The sequence below is a fragment of the Rhagoletis pomonella genome, unplaced genomic scaffold, assembly GCF_013731165.1.
Source record: "Rhagoletis pomonella isolate Grant_MI unplaced genomic scaffold, Rhpom_1.0 Rhpom_scaffold_00007, whole genome shotgun sequence".
NCBI classification, from domain to species: domain Eukaryota; kingdom Metazoa; phylum Arthropoda; class Insecta; order Diptera; family Tephritidae; genus Rhagoletis; species Rhagoletis pomonella.
Genome location: NW_023458561.1, coordinates 48,272,267 through 48,288,105, shown reverse-complemented (window position 1 = coordinate 48,288,105; position 15,839 = coordinate 48,272,267). Strand labels below are relative to the sequence as shown.

General features: G+C 35.5%; 1 protein-coding gene across 2 annotated transcripts in view; it reads right to left on the bottom strand.

Moving 5' to 3' along the window:
* LOC118742968 (protein grainyhead) overlaps positions 1–15,839 on the bottom strand; it is a 305,196-nt gene that overhangs the window by 111,350 nt on the left and 178,007 nt on the right. The gene's annotated exons all lie outside the window — the stretch shown is intronic.

Sequence of the window (15,839 nt, the reverse complement as noted above, 5' to 3'; positions counted from 1 at the left end):
TCATATATCTCGTACAAGGTATGACGAAAATATGGTATACATTTGGGTAAAATGGGAATAATCAAGGTAGCTTATTTTTTATATAAAGCGATCTGAAAGCAAAAATCTATGACAATAAATCGACCTCTCAAGCAATGAAGGCGGACATTCAGCTACATTTAAGCAAAATTATCAGTAAAGATATATCAATTTAAACTGTGATTTATATTTAATTAAAACAAAATAAATAAATTCTAGGATTTTCTCTATGTTAGTATGTATGCGAGAGTATTTGCCGTTTTGAGCTAATTCGAATTTATCTGAAAAAATATCCGAATTCCCTACTTCATAGATTAAAGCAATAAATTAAAATACAATAAATAACAACGATAATAGCAACAAGTATCGATTAAAATACATGACCAACATCAAAAATACACCATCAACGACAATCACGAAAAATGGAACTCAACAAAAGAATTTATGACCAACAAGTGGGCAGTTGTGATCAAGTGGCGTTCCGGCGGCGGCGGCGGCGGCGGCCACAACAACGTCACAGACAACCTTGACTAACCAACGATACGCTAAAGAAGAAGATGAGCGAACATATTTTAGAACACGGAAAAAACACACACGCACACACACACACACACCCTTATGGCTAACATAATACATTAAATAGCCACGAGCATAAAAATACAACAACGATTTACAGAAACAACGCAACCATTGTTAGCATATTTTATATTGACAGCAAATTGCCTCATCAGCAAATAAGCGAATTGCTAACACTTAACTATCGATTATGCGCCGTTTTATATACCTAAAGCGATTTGTTTTTTTTTTGGTGCAACTTATAGAATTATGTTAAATCTGTTTTTTTGCTCGCTAATTCATTTAAGGAAGAAGAGTTAAAATAAGTAAAAAAAAAATATATAAGAATTCAAAGCAAACTATGGCAACAATTGGGCTCTGGGCTAGAGCTAGTCAGCGTGGAGTGAAGTTAAACATTCTACGACTAGCAGCAACGACGGCAATTAACTATTCAAATGATTGCGTTGAACGGAGGCGTTCTGAGGCGGTCGAATGATGAAATGCGATTTGTTGAAAAGTGAAACCGTTTTTGTGTATGTTTTTGGAATTGGCGCGTTTTGGTAAGAATAATATTTTAGGATTTTGCTTTTAACATACAGGCGTAGATACAGTCAGCGTCAAAAATATGAGTACCCGACGATTTTGTTTATTTACATATAATTTCCATGCCAAATTTTTATTTATATATATTTGTTTTCTATAAAAATATGTAGTTCATTCTGCAGCAAAAACCCGGGAAAATTCAAGAAATACCAAAAAATTTTTAAATCGACTAATAATCTATTATTACTCTAATTATTACACTAATTATTTAATGGGCACAAAGCTGCATACCCAAAATTTTTCATAGAAATGGAATTGAAAAGTTGAAAATTTTGATAATAATTTTCCCGAGTTCTATATGAAGTTGGATAAAGTGATTCTGCTGGTTTTTGCTGTTGAACTAACTAAATTTTTATGAAAAAAAATTACAAAAATGTGATATGGCAAATGTAAATAAAGAAATGTTAGGGCAGTCATATTTTTGACGCTGACTGTAAATATGTGGATTGTTTCTTGCAAGAAAGCTGGTAGTATTAAATAAAGCAATATGTCGACACGAAGAGATATGGTATACTTAAAACAGACATGCTTTTGTGCTCAGCTAGATTTCTATACTTCTAAACAAAAAAAAATTTGATTTGTTTTTCACGTATGCATTTTAGACACACACTTTTAGGATTTAGTTGTTATATAAATCTTCGATTATTACGATTTTATCATTTCTTTGCCGTACGGTTTTTTAATTTTTGTTTGGCTTTAGTTTCGTTTTTTTTTTGTGTGATTAAAGTTTTTAATATTACCCCCATTTTTCATATCGGATTAATTAATCGGAAGTGGGCGATCGTGCACAGAGATACTAGCGATAAACAAGCGCATAAATTAGCCATTATATCTGAAAAAGTAAGAATTTTAAATAATTGAGTTGAAATAAGATTTAATTAAAAACATAAAGGAATTTGCAATTTAAAGTAGCGTATAAAAAAGAAAAGCTTAGAAAATCAGTTTTATTAAAAAATTACCAAATAAATGAGCTTGATTGGAAGGTGGAGCAGAGAAAAAAATATACAGTGTTGCGCAAAAAAAAAAACAAAAAATATGTATTTTATAATGGTTCGAATCGCTTCTAAAAATGATCAGAAGTAGATAAGCATTGGGTTAGTTTAAGAAAAGATAGACAAACAAAACATAAAACAAGGGGTAAAACAAAATAAAATATTTGTATAGGTAGAAAAAAAATTTTAAGAACGGCTCGAAAGTAGCTGGTATATCGCTACTGTATTGAAGTACACATTTCTGACCACACGGCTACCGTGCACGTCAAACTCGCTTAAAATGGATTACTAGAATCGAAGCGGTAATAGCCCGAGCCACGCCTTTTTAGTTTTCTCTTACTACATTAGGTAGCATCTAGTGAGTAAAATATCGTATTTATTATTTATAGATCCTTTCTTCTCATATCTAAAATTTAAAAATGTCTTTTAGATAGGCTGCGCTGACCACCATGCCTCAATTAGTATCGTGCATTACCGAGACGAGGTAGATGTCCAGACTAGGACGTCGCGAAGAGTATGTATGCTGAAGGAATTATGTGCAATAGAAGCCGGATATAAATCCAACAAAAAAACACCAAAGTACCATTCAGGAGGAAATACAAACTTGCCAGCGTAAACACACTTCGGATTGTACATCTAAAAGAGGTTTCATTTGTAGGTTTCATATATACAACTTCAAAAATTACTTTAAAAAATACACGTGGAGGAACTATAAGATTATTTATGATCTATGGGTCTATAACAGAAAAAAAGTAGTTGGAGTTGCTATCCAAAAATACTGAGATGGATCTTTAAGGCGATAGCACAAGCCTTGATAACTTAAAGAGCCATAATCAGACTTGATAGTACTACAAAGCTAGAGAAAATCAACGCATTCAATCATCATCCAAAGGCTGTCATGCGTATGCAAACCTGAAGTGATATAAAACTGTGAAACGGAATCCTTGGAAGTGCTTCACCTCGATTCATATTCATTTCTAGAATCAGGCGAAGAGAAAAGCCATAACGATGCCTGATACCAACCACGGAGCAGATGGGAAGTCGTAGGAAGAAGATGAATAATCTAATTAGGGCTCGATATGTAAGTATGTAACAGATAAAGGGCATTAGGAAGTGAACATACGAATATATAACCTAAAACTCGTCAAAGAAAGGTTATTCATTAACAACTTAAGAATCATCAAGGCAGTTGTTACATCAAATTGCGGCCTGAACTAAGTATCTGTTGGCTAAACTGAAAAATTACTTGCACAAGCGTTTACAGATTTTACAAAACGGATAATGAAACTGAGTGAGCGGCATATGTTAAAATGATTCACTGCACTAACTCTCACTTGGGGCATGATCATTTAATAAAGGAAGCGGTGAAATGCTGATATTTGGTTTCAACAATTTTTACCGGATAATGAATTAGCAGACACTAGGGACCGAAAGTAACCATTAAATACCAATATTTTTATATTTATATTATAGCAAAACACGTTTGAGTGATTTATAATACTTTCTGATTTTAAATTGGCTATTAATTACGAAATCTATTACCAAATCGTGTTTTACATAAAGAAGTTCTTTTAGTTGAAAAATCGCGAATTTTAGAACTCTGCATTAAATTTTGAAAAAAAAACTTAAAAAAGTATTATTTGCAAACAAATAATGTGAGAAATAATTTTTGTTTTAATAGTCAAAATAATTTTCGGTCAAATATCAATAGAAATAAATACAAAAATTTTGGGAAATTATAAAAAAGGGTTAACTACTTTTTTTGAAAAATGTTTAATATCATAATGAATGTGTTAAAACATTTGATCTTTGGCTAGACGTTACAATGTTATTATAAAAAGTGCCCAAATATTGTGAAAACTACCTAACGTTTCGATTGCTTTGTAGCTACTAGGTAATTGATAGGTCCTTGAAATTATTAGAGTTTTATTAAAAAAATCGTTAAAAATTGGTGACCAATGAAAAAAGCTATCATAAATTGATACTAAAAGAATTTTATTACTCGCTTTAAGTACCAACAATTAAACGATAGAGCTATGGAAAAAAAACATGAAAACAGTGGTTTTGAAATTAGTTTTGAGCGCTCTTTAATAGATTTCAATTAAAGTGCTGCTACAATCATAAACTCTGCTACGGAATACATATTTGTAGCAAATAAAATTCACAACTAAAATTTGTGTGCCGAAGTTTAGAAAATTGTTGTTGTAAGAATTATCAAAATCGAAATCAGCAAAGTCATTACACTCAAGTTGAGTTTTTTGTTTTTTTTTTTTTTGAATATTCAACTACCACAAAACATCAACACACTGCACCCATTCATTGCCACTTAAGTTGATGGCTATTAGGTTTTGATTTTTTGTTTTTATTTTTGTTTTTCTTGCCGCCATTTATTTGACTTTTTGCACGAACGACGACACTAAATGCCGCTAAACGATGCATAATTATGTACAACTGCCAAAACAATAATCGCAACAACAGCAACAAAAAGAGATGACAATCGACAACAAGCAGTTACCACAACACGCAAAACACAAAGGAAAAAAAATGAGAATGTGAAAATAATGATTACGTGCAAAAAAAAAATAAAAATAAATATGTATGTAGAAAAAACAACACGCAGACCCCCAAACGACTTCGCTATGCCAATAATGACACGAAAGACTTAGGCGACGAACGCGCGTTACACCCGCACATCGAGTGACCGAAGTGTAGTACAACATACATACATACATACGACTAACATATGAAAGACTTAAGCGGCGAACTTGTTTCGGCGCGCCAACAGAGGCCGTGTATGTTTTAGATTGCGGGTGATGTTGTTTTTGGTGGTGTTGGTAGATGGTTGGTGGAGCAACACCCGCACAAAAAACGAGTGGATTTGTTGGGTTTCGCAAAAACAAAATCAAGAAACAAAAGAAGTAGCAAGTGTATGTACGAGTAAGCAAAGGCGTAAAAGTCAAGCGCCAAAAGCGAAAAAGTGGCCGCGAATTGACAGCAGCAGCAGCAGCAGCAACAACAAAAATTTTGGCAACATGCAGCGCCATAAATGCAGTTGTCGTACTTTTTCAAGTTTTTTTTTTGTTTGTATATTTTGCGGTTGTTTTGTAAGCCTCTTGTCAATGTTAGCGTTGCTCATCCTTCGACAGCCTGCCATTGGTTGACTGCAAATGCGACACCTTTGCCACAATTTGGCGTAGTTCTTGCTGCTGCTGCTGCTGCCGTAGATTTTTGTGCTCCCCACTTGACATTAAGCATTTTTTATGCATAAATTGTTGTTGCTTGTTTTTGTTGAAATTGATTTATTGGCTGCTTTTTTGTCATTGCACATTAGTTGTTTGCTCAGTTTTTTTTTAATATTTATTCGCGTATATTTTTAGCTGAACCGAATTTTTGGGGTACTACTACTCGCTTGTTTTTGTTGTTTTACTTAATAGCTTCAAACTTTTTGGCTAATTGCCACTTTGACACCTGACATCGTTGCCTGTTGTTGCATGCAAGCGGTGGCGCACATGGCGTTGCATGTTGTGTGCTTGAATTTTTGGCTGCTTGACTGTAGGCTGCGAGATTTTTTCTCACGTTATCGCGCTGCGCAATCAGTCATGGAGGCTGTGCGCTTTAACCTGGGAGTCGATTGAGAAAATGTTGACTAATTTTTTTTTTTTAATTTTTTATCGGCGGGAAGCATTGGGCTCTCGCATTCGATGTTAAGTATGTAAATAAATTAGAATATTTGGCTGCAGTAAATTACTGCTCATGTTTGCATGTGTATGTAAATGTGTGTCTAAATTTGGGTGATTTTAATTGATTAATTTTTCGTTTGGAAAATTAATTGAAATGAATTTTACGTTTAATATTTAATGGAAGCGAATTTTATTGAAACTGCTATTAAAACTACTATTTTTCCAAGTTTTCTTTTGTAACTGCAATGGTCGGGAATGAAAAAAATCGATTAAAATTGAAAAACTAGTAAAAAAGTAGGTTCCTACACCCTGGCGATTTTAGTGGCAACTTTATTTTAAAAATATTCTTTTTTTAATTTATGAATTAACCAGATATATTATTTAATTAAAAACAAAAAAGTTATATTAAAAGATACAGGAAAATAAATACGTACACTAGGGTGGAGGAATCTGTTCGGAACAAAATTTTTGAAGAAGTGTATAGCAAATTCAAATTTTACGATTAATTCCAAAAATGCCAAAAAACGGCGAACAAATATCAAAACAAATTATTGTAAATGAAAAATTAGTTTCGTTCAGAAAAAATGATAACGCACTGATTTTTGTCTTACAGATTGGGAATTTTTCGAAATTAAATTACTCCGCTCTAATGTACATAATGCCTGACCCTCCCAATTATCAAAAGAAAATTTTGTAAATGAAAATTAGTTTGGTTCATAAAAAATATAATACTGATTTTTTTCTTACAAATTGGGAATTTTCGAAATTAAATTACTCCGCTCTAATGTACTTTTTTAATTTTTATGTCTTTTTTGGTTTGAAAAATCGAAAAAAATATTTCTGTTTCAATACCTGATTTTCTAATTATTCGGTCTAGGAATTTGTTTATCTTTGGATCGCTTTGAAAAAAAAAAAACATTTGAATTTATTGAAACTTCATTTTTTTGGATTCATTTTCATTTCTTTTCTTAAATTAAGATTTTAAAATTTTGAATCACATACATATAAATAAGCCATGTTCGAAAAAAATAGTTTCATTTAAAAAATATTTACATAAAAATTAGCATCGCTGCATTTCTTTGAAAAATACGATGCTCTTCGAAAATTCCCTACTGTTTTCTACACTAAGAAAACAGTGATATTAGAAAACGAACACAGTACGTTAAGAATATTTGAATTACGTGGAAGTAAAGATAATACCACTCTTTGAAATATGCGGCTTGATTATTTTTTTTAGAGGTTCGTTCTGTGCATTTTACGTGCTTATTAACTTGAACCTTAATTTAAAGATGCTCACGTCGTAAGAAGCAAACAATTATATTCTCTCTCTTTTAAAGCTTTTCGTAAACAGTTTGGCTGGAGCAAAGCAATAAAAGCTTATCCTTCTAGGAAATTGTGATTTTGTTTTTTTTTTTACTTTTGGCCTACTACATACACACATACATCGACCACTTTGTACCCGCTCAAGTGGTACATCAAATCGTAATATGTGCGCGGTAGCGAGGAGTGAACTTGATAATGCGCTGAAAAGTATTTGGAGACTATTAAATTTGCGGGAACTTAAAGCTAAGTGGCGAACTACCAGATGATCTTCCAAGCACAGATCGCGTATAGAAAAGAGGCTTTGGCTAATCGGGTTTTCTCTTGTAAATTTACTCTAACAGCCAACACAGAAATCTCGTCGAAAGTATTGATAGAGTACACACAGGCATTAGTGAGCTAGCTTCAAAATAAGTGAACCTCTAGTAAGGATAATAATGAAATTGGGTTACAGATGAACTTACAAAGTGAGAATTTTTCCACGCTGAGGTTAATTCCTCTCATCGTTCATTGTTGTCTGGGGTACCATGACATTTCCAGGTTCATGAAATTAGCAAACTGGCTCATTTTTTACGACCAGGATGGGAAAAATCGCATTCGAAGCAGACATATACTCCAGCCTATACTAACCTAACTAAAAATAATTAATTTACTATAGCCAAGACGAGCACTATTTAATTTAAGAATAATCGCTCGAAGTTTCTATACCAAAAATCACCTTATTAATTGAGAAAATAACCCAATATTGTTTTCGATGCTAATAGTGATTAACTGGTAGGTATTATGTTACATAACAGCAATCATGACTTCACAAATTCAAGGGACTTCAGCGTATATTTCAACTTTCTCTACCGTATGCGCTAGGATCCTGATCAGATTCTAAGATAGGCGAAATATTGAACCAAAATTTGGGTGAATCTGTATAAATATTTACCTTTTTACTGATGACATGTTAAGCATCGACTTTTCAAGAGCACTTCAAAATAAACCATATGTTCTTTTAGAAGAAGAATAAATGAAATGTAACAAAGATTGTAGCTCCCTTAATGGAAGGTTTGCTAGATTAACAGACGAAGAGCTTGCCGAACGCGTTGGACCAGAAAATCATATAAGACATAGGTAGACAGGTTTACAAATACATATTTATGGCTCTTTTTTAAAGAACTGAGCCTTCGAAAGTCTACATGAAAGAGTTTTCTGTCATGGAACTTTCGGTATATCGCTAAATAAAGGTCTTAAAAAATACGCTTTATTAACAAAGTTGCTAATATCTGAAGTATTCATAATCAAGATAGGTCACGTATCGAATAAAAAATAACAAAATCTGCTTTCACTCACACTTTTTAAATAAAAATTAAGTTTTCGAGATATTTACGGGGTATATACAAAAGAATTATTTTTCGCCAAAAATGTCTGGAGGAAGGTCAAGATGATGTAAAAGAAAAATACATGGAGCATATTCATAATCGAAATAAAATGGAAAATCAAATGATTTGCAGGAACATAAAAGCAAACGCTACTCGAAAATTTTCCTTTAAACAATTTCTAAATGCTCATAATTTATGAGTCTCAAATGAGTCCTTATTTTGTTATAAATATGATTTTGAAACCAGCAGACTGCATCATTTCGGATGAATTTGTTGTCACAAATTCTGAGTTAAAAAAAGGAACAAAGTTCACATAGAAGTTAAAGTTTATTAATAATCTAAATTATAAAGAATATTCGTTTTCTAAAACTTAGAAAGCGTAATATTTCAGACTGCAATACGACTCCTAACTTGGACTCGTAAAGGCGTGCCCTTCTAAGAAGGGAAATATGCTCTTTTCTGACTTTTTTTCGAGCTCATAAAGAAGGCTACAACTCAGAATTCTGAGACTTTAAGACTCGAAGATTAGTTCAAATGTATATAGGGTTTTCTTATCCTCAAAGCACCAATGTAGTTGTGGATGCAATAGAGGACAAAAATAATATTTTTTGTTTTGAGGAAGGTTCCACTAATGTGAACTGATATAAGAAAGAGACCGATAAATCGGGGAAAAAAATAAAACTTTTAGATTCATATGCATACTTGAATTAGTTTTTAGAAAACCATTGAGTAAGGGGTTTTAGAAGTAAACTGTCTCACTTCTTCAGGCGTCAACCTTATAAGAAACACTCGGAAGTGCTCCGGAAGTATGAAAATCCGTTTCTTAAGAGTATCAAGGTATTAAAGTACTAAGGAATAAGCTATAAAATAAAAATTGCATGCCAAACTCGATCAGCTTAGATTGCGTAAAAGTCATAAGGCAATTCTAAATATGCAAAAAATGAAGTTAAGCTCTTTCAAATACACCGACTTATCAATGTCGATAAAAAAAGCTTCCAAGATCAATCAGTGTGTGTATGTGTGTATCGACGTTAAAGGCCTTTTTAAAGGCGGCTCTGTATGAATCACTCTGGCACTTTGAATTCTCCACTAGTTTTTAAAGTGAAGCGCAGAAGAAATACAACAACCCTGCAATGATTTGGGTAAGTCTACAAATCACAAATCGAAATAAGAAAATAAGATCACCAAGATCTCTTTTTTATTTATGTACATACATATAAGTTTTCACAATTATTTTGTTATTTTTCGCTAAGGCTTTCCAAGAAAAACTGTACGTTTTTGTAGCAGCAGACACTTTGAAATTGATCTCAATTCAATCGCTCTTTTTATGTTGTTGTTGTGATTATAAATATATTTTCTCGCTTTTGCGCCGATTTTTATTCACAATAATTTTCTGTTTTCTACAAATCCAGCGCCGCGCACTAAAACGTAGTACACTATTTAGTAAAATTGCGATGCAAGCTTGATATTTAGAAGAATCTGCGCAGCCAACTAGCAGGCAGCGCGTTGCTTAGTCACGTCTTGATTACGTATAGAAATAAATTAAAAATGATATATGTAGGTAGGTGCATATATACACATAGAAGCACTTGCGCGCGTTCGCTTGCTATTTTAGCGCTTGAGTTTTATTAAACTTTTGCGTGTTTTTTTTTTTATCTGTACACTTTCGTGAGTGCTTTGTTTATAGCGCTGAATTGCAATTGTTTGAGCTGAGAGATTCATAAATTTATTTAAATCACAAATCTTTTCCCAAATTTAATACAATTCAATTTTAATAAATTCTTTCTCAGAACACTTTTCCTTTTTGTTAAATGAAACTTATTTATTCACACACGCGCTTTTGTTTCGTCTTTAGAATTTCTGAAGGATACTTCTACTTGATACTTGTCTTCAAAGACGCGCGTTCATACTGTTCTTACGCCTCGTGCTTACACTTCTTTCCGCTTGTTCTTCGCACTCAGCGCTCAGCATTCACACAATGCCAAAACCGTATAGTCAGTCAGCCAGCTCGTTTAGTTCGTAAATCGCGGCGGCAATTCGTTCGTGCGCACTTGCCGATTCGCGTACATAATCCAACAAGCAATGGCTATACCAGCAGCGAAATACGCCAGCCAAAAATCAACCGTGTTTTTGACTTTCGGCAACGTGCTCGAACAACGCTCGAGTCTAAGCTTGGTCAGAAATACTCGCAAGCCTGGCCTGGCATAAAACGCATTCGCACACACGATCACGACCGACCTTGCTCCGTCAACACTGTGTGACACACTGAAGCCGAAGTCGTAGCTGTAAAACGTATGCGAGAAGCGCGCGCGCACTAGTCGCAACCTCCGTCCGTCCATCCATCCGTGCGTTGGACTGAGCCGCCAGGTATGATCACAGAAGCGACGCAGCGCGCAAGGCGCAGTCGCTGCAACAACGGCCGCGCAGGCAATTCGAAGCGAAGAAGAATACCCGTAGTGGTGGTAGCAATCTTTGCCCTTCAACTTGCGTCTTCTTCCATGTCGCGCGCGCTTTCATTACGGCTGCCGCTGCCGCTGCTGCTACGCTTACCTGGTTGGCTCACCGCACAGCGCAACCACCAACCAACGAGCAAACTGCTCAAACTGTTCGTTCGCTTGCTCGCCTCTGTCCGAACACAACCACGCGTCCAACGTTGTTCACAGTTATGTATGTATGCATGTGTCCCTCACTCTACCTCTATACGCTAGCGCGCCATTTCAAGTTCGAACGCGCTGAGCGCACTGGTGTTTTTTCATCTACTGTCATACGCACCAGAAGCACGGCGAGCTTCTAGAACCGCTACGTTAACGCCTCTGTCGTCTATGTCGCACAGTGTTGCATGTTTTCAATCTACATAGCTTATTTCAGCGGCTCTACACTTCCTCAGCGTCAACGCGTAACTTTCAGGAAGTATAAGCGTGACGTACTCTGTTCGCAGACCGCGCTACATTGATACGCGCGCTGTGCTGTGTCGCTTTTGGCGGAAGGGCGCAAATATGCCGGAAGTGACTGTGTTTGTTGGTAGTGTTAGTGGTTGTTTGGCTGGTGGGTTGCGCTTGCTGTCGTGCGCTCTTGGGCGGGTGGTGCATAAGAAGATAACTGGAGCAGGAAGTGCATGTCTGACGGCAGGAAAAAGCTACATTCGCTTTTGATGTATGATTTTTGCGTACACTCACACACATGCAATGTCTGCGTTGTAGGCTATGTATTTCCATATGAATTTTTTTTACAACTGTGCATTTAGGCTCACATACATAACAAGCGTGGGAATCGATTCAGCTTTAGCTAACTGATTCATATTATTTTTTTTTGCAATAAAAGTTTCTGTGTATAGTCTTATTTGTTATCTATTATCTATTATCTGCGCATATTAAATGATACATATTTATTTGTCGCATAGCTTCACATGAAACTAGAACTTGGGCTATCTTATATTGGCTCTGTCTTTAATATAAACGCCATTTTAAATACAATCTTTGACTGTTTAGAAATGAATTGTTTGCGAAGCCTGTGAAAATAATCCTATTGCAGTTATTTCTTGACAATCTGCAGACCCCTTCTGCACCTAAATAGTTCCTCTAATTGGAAATCGTTAACAAAATTAGGTAGACACAGTCAGAGAGAGGTTCCTAGTATATAGCTGAACACCTCTGTATATGTAGATAGAGTCCTTCTTGTTTGCTCTGCGTGGCCGTCACAACATTTCTACCAGGAAGGAAGCCTCACCACATAGTGTTCAGAGTCATTTCGGTTGTTCCATAGGTCATTTGTTACGGCAGTGGTATACTCATAGATTTTCCTCAGTGGATCACAAATCAGTAATTCTAGTGAGTTATGTGCCTAACGACTATTTCGTTCCACTCGATATTGCGTTGTCCAAGAATCCAAAAGAGTGACGTTGACATAACCCATTTTCAGTGATGGTAGTGACGCATTTGTAGACAATCTCGATTTCTATTCCATATTAGACAAACGGTCATATCTATGGTAAAGATCTTCACGTGAAAGACACAGCAGTCATCTGGGCAGCGATATGATTGCCTGATCTGCAGGTTCATTGAATAGAGATCCTACATAATTTATATTCACTCAAGTTCGCTGGGTAGCCATCTACGGTCCGCCTTTACAATTGCAAAAGTAAGAATGTCTTTTGCGGCTACCGCAGTTATGAAGACTTGTTGTGACTTTAAACAAAAAATCAAATGCAACACTTCTTGCAGGGACCGTAACAGTTACAACTTTTGTTAAAAAAAAACCGCTCTTTAACAATTACTATTTGACTTTTATTTAATTAATCTTTAAATAACCGTTATTTCTGACTTTAATTTTATATATATAAAAAAAAAACAATTAGTTTTGATTTTTATCTAAATAATCTGCAAATAACAGTTATCTTTTTATTTTAAAATTATATGTCTTACACAAGAGTTAACGAAGACTTTTATTTATAAAAATCATCAATATAAATCAGTTACTGACCTTTATTTTTTAAATAATATTTATAAGTCATTTGTATAGGTCGTAGACGACTTTCACAAGAATGATTTAAAAAATAAAAGTCGGTGACTGATTTTAATTGATGACTTTTATAAATAAGTCTTTAATAACTGTTATCTCTGACATATATTATAAGAATCAAAAATAATTGTTATTTTTTTGAGTTTTGCATTTACAATATAAAAATCAAAAATAATTGTTATTTTTTTTAATTTTGCATAAAAATTGCAAATAAAAATTTATTTTCTAATTCCAATTTATTGAAATTTTTCTGACAGTTTTCATCAATAACTGTTATGTTCGGCCCCTGACTTTTTGGGTCAGTTAGAGTTTTGAGTATATGCCAGAAGCATTAAACCGGGCTAAGCTTGTCGGAGATAGGACTAAGTTTTTAACAGGATATAAACATTAAAAAAAAAGGTTATCTAAGTCCTCCGTTATCTAGGCGAATGTTGAAGGGAAGTTACAGAATATGACTGACAAGAGTGTCATCAAAATTTATGTAGCCTAAGGCGTCTACTGTAAGAAACACCTTCCGCGAATGGTAGCCTTTTCCCTCCTATGTTTCGGCAACTTCAAATAAGCTAAGGAAACCCAGATTTTTGGTCAATTTTGCACGTTCAGAAAGCCAATCGATCTGATTTCGATTTATTTAAAACTAAATTGGTTCAGGATTGTGAATATATGTATTAATTTAGAGTCGAGATTGTATATAGGTATTTCTACAACTGTAGCACCAATAAAGTTCGATTAGTAATGCAACGACGACATGGAAAAGCTCACTGATTAAGTTAAAGAAACGGAATTATGGTACTGTTGGAAATAAACTATTGAACAACATAAGAAATTTTACAAATGTTTCTTAGGGTACGTTCATACAGAAAGCCGAGCCGTGCCGAGCGTAAAAAGGCAGAGCAAAGTTAAGCTGTTGCTGTTCACACTGAACGAATCACAAAAGTTACCTTCAATGAAAAGCGGCTAAAATATTTGTTCAATTTGCTGCAACTGCTTTCTCTAAAAATACATTTTCATTTATTTATTTTAATTTTTTATTCACATTAGCGTCAAGAGGCGGAAAATCAAATAGAAAATTTAAAATCAACAAATTCTTTGCTTTCAGCTTCTGAAAAAGCTTGCTGTATGGATACTTCTGAAAGCTCCGCTAAGCTCGGAAGGGGTTCGCTCTGCTCGGCTCTGCTTCCTTTGTGAACGTACCATTAGAGATTATGTAACGAAAGTCTTACGTTGAATATAGATAAATATAATTCTGGAAAATTGATTTTTAAGTAGTTAGAATATGTGTCTGCAAACTAAACAAGGGTTAGGAAAAACTAGAGATGTTTAAACGAAGCGAAGTTATTCAAAAGTAACAGTTTCGCTAAGGCAGTTAAGGGAACCGAAGAAGCACCCTATCATGGTTTTGAATCAAACAACCTTCATTGTCACATCCTTATCATTTTAAACCGCATTCACACCATTCGCGTGCTACCTGTTATCAATTGGTTCGAAGAAAGACAAATTCCCAGCACAAGTTAAGCGCCCACGCTACTTGAAAAATAAAAACAAAAACAACTAGCCCTCCAGCAGAAAACTTCAAACTTGTTCGAACACAACCACAAAGCTGAAGCAACATATGCGCAAGAGCTCGTTTTGAATGCCAATAAAATAATACAAGCAAAATCCATAAACTGCTGATCGAGTATGATCGTAAACGATATTCCGCGCAGGGTCGCTGGTGGTGGCTTTTTCATGCCGATGGCTAACGAACTGCAAAGCTACGTGAAAAAGTATGAGAGTGCACGTTTTTGTGTGCGCCAATACAGCAGCTCGTTTGCGAAAAAGGGATAGATAGAGTGAGCAATGAATTTAACTGTAATTTGCGCAGAAGCAAGAGCGAGGCAACAATATACAACGAATGGGACGCACATGCATACCAGTGTCGAAATTCAATGCATGGCTAAACACACAAGCGAACATGCACACACACACACACAAATGTAACCAGGTGTAATAGAGTAAATCAACATAGATATCACAAGCGCGATGGATACCTGAATGAATGAATGGGCTCAAATTTGCTGAGGCATCAAACCCGTTGTGGAACGCCGTTGGCAGTTGGAAACAACACATGGTTTGTATAACAGTTGAGCACAGGGTACACAGGCGAAATATCGCGCACACACACACTCGCACTTACAAGTCTCACACACCCATGCCGTGCCATGACCGTATAACAGTTACGACGATCGCATTGCAGGCCGCAGGCCCGTCAGCCAATAGAACGCTTCGACGCATGCATAGCGGACACTAATACCAATGCCTCATTGACGCATGCGCACATTACACAAACACAGCTGCCGATGGTCGGACCAATTGCAAGCATTGGCGCAGTTGTTAGACGATAGACAAATAGTATTAGGTAGCGGGCAGCTCAAGGGGGAGAGCGTCCATATTTTGACAAGGCAAAGCGGCCACAATGGACGTTGGCGAAGGCAAAGCTTTGGCTGGCGCGCGCAAAAAAACAAAAAGGAGCGCGTTTACTAGCGCAATGGCTTAGGGGTGGTGAAATAGGTGAATTTAAAAACGCGAGCGCGCACACGCGGCTCTATGATGAAAATAATGCGTGCGCGTAACGCACTTTTTGCCATTCAGTCACACATCTTGCCTAGCGGACAACTGATGCACTCTCACTTCAACAATAACAAAATAGAGAGAAATACGACTATTGACAAAAAACAAATTGAAGAAGCGAATACAAATTCAATTGAAAGCCAACAGACAGCGCGCGCCCAATTGCAACTCCTTTT